Genomic DNA, 2,027 nt, shown 5'->3' with positions numbered 1-2,027 from the left:
TTCCCCATCCATGGTTCACTTTCTAAAAAGGCCATTAATTTCTGTCTAGAATGATGTACAAATGAGCGTTCTTGCTCATTTTGCCTCCGAGATATGAGCATAAACGGGACAGAAAACATGGAATTTTCGCATAATCTTGCACCCAAGTGTCTGATATTCAAATTTCGCTGTCTGCGTCAAAACTACTCGAATTTCCTCACTCACGTTGTTACGACTGAATCGACTTTTCAATTCTCTATCCAACAATGCCAAAACGAATTCTGCGGCTCGAATGGTTCTTGAGAAACTTCGAAAAAAGCAGCGTAATGTTCAAGTGGATTTTGCAACTCAAAAAAAACCACGCAAATCTAAAACTTCTTGAATTCAAGCATGAATGAAATTTTGCAATAATCCTGCGCCACCCTTGCACAAAACGACGATTATTTTTCTAATTTCCTAGATAAGTAACAGAAGACTGTATTTTTTCTACATAACCCCCCCCTGACTTTCAAGCTCGATCCGCCCCTGGATGTACCTGCAGCATTTCTAGCCAAGCATCAAGATTAACTTTGTTTTGTGCCAAAGAAGTTTTTTCAAACTTTCGCATATTGGAAATGTGCAATCACACACTGAACGTGGACCAAATGAGTGGGTATAAAGTGTGGTTGAACCAGCATCTTAGCACCTTAACCGCATCAGATCTAAGTACGTGTAAAATCGGATTAAATCCTCCAAGTGGCCGTTTTACACGTCGGATCGGAGCTTAGAAGTGGAGCGGCCGGCATGTTAGCAGCTGTAAGTTCAAAGAAATGGCGGGCCCCGGAAGAGGCTGCTGTCCCTCAAACGGTTGTGTGGCTGGGCCGACTAAAACAATCACAGTGGCGCCCTCTTAGCGGCAGCTTCACATTCCGCACGAATAAACCGGCCTGTCGGCTAAATCGATGCTTTGGCCACGCCGCCGGCCGCACCGATTGGCGCAGTCGGCCGGTCCTCGAAGTTCATTGGCTCGTGCGGAACGAGCTATGACAGTTGTGCACACCTAGAAAGGTGTACAGCATCCCCATATGACAGATTCTTCGGGTATCAGTTCGGTCCGGGTTGTGAAAGGCATACAGTAGAGTGGCAATTTCGAACCGCGGCTCGGAAATCTTAACCGCGCTCCGACTTATACCTCATTGACTTTGGACGCACTTTGCTCTCCAATCGACTCGCTCAAAATTGGTTAATTGCCTTTGAGTAATTCAATTTTTCATTCGGTTCTTTAATCGCATCAGCGTCCAATTTCGGCTTCATTATCTGTGATTTTTGCTTCGCTGGACTTTATCGGTGACGGCTCTAATGAAGTGACTAATCGTTTTATCGTTGGGACTTAACTTGTGTTAACTACTGTAAGTTGAGCTTATTGTTACAATCAACCTTCATCCTAAAGCCCGCTCATTTATCAACGTGCTTTTTTAATATAACATTTTCATATATAACTTGTTCGGACTGAAGCAGGCGATTAACAATTTTAAAGTTTCCACAAAAGCAAAGGAGTTTTTCAACGCTTTACAACACAATTTTCTCTGACAATTTTGCGCTTGGCGCGCAGTGGAACCGGAATTAAGTTAATTGTTCAGTCAAACTTTACTGGATTCTCCGATGCTCAAATTTGATCAAAAATGATCTCAATCGAGTTTCGCCGTTGCATCAAGAATGCTCTGCTTGAAAACAATCACTGTTTCCCACCCAAAAACCTGCCAACAAAAATAAGCACAAACATTTCTTATTTGCTCCTCATTATATTTCAGTTGCATAAAGTGCTTTTGATGTTTTTTTAAAATAATTTATAATTCGTTTAAAGCATCGCAAGAGAATTTGACTAAAATTGCGAAAGTTTCAAAAAAGGTTTGGTTGGAAGCAGAACAACTTCTGAAGATCGAAAGAGAGACACTTATGAGGCCATTCCTTGAGACTAATGGGTTTTTCGGGTTTTTAGGCCGTCGTTCGGTAGAATTTCTTCCTGACGTTTCGCAAGCACGAGTGGCTTGCATCTTCAGAAGTGGTTT

At 42.2% G+C, this 2,027-nt stretch overlaps 1 protein-coding gene across 1 annotated transcript in view; it reads left to right on the top strand.

Moving 5' to 3' along the window:
• Positions 1–1,014: 1,014 nt before the first annotated feature.
• LOC109538122 (paired box protein Pax-6) overlaps positions 1,015–2,027 on the top strand; it is a gene marked incomplete in the record, with an annotated part of 85,936 nt that continues 84,923 nt past the window's right edge. The window contains 1 exon segment of the mRNA XM_048660986.1: positions 1,015–1,367.

Source organism: Dendroctonus ponderosae, unplaced genomic scaffold, assembly GCF_020466585.1.
Source record: "Dendroctonus ponderosae isolate FM_Combo_2020 unplaced genomic scaffold, Dpon_F_20191213v2 Dpon_F_20191213_1, whole genome shotgun sequence".
NCBI lineage: Eukaryota > Metazoa > Arthropoda > Insecta > Coleoptera > Curculionidae > Dendroctonus > Dendroctonus ponderosae.
Note: the sequence above shows the minus strand (reverse complement) of the source record. Positions and strands in the feature narration are given on the sequence as shown.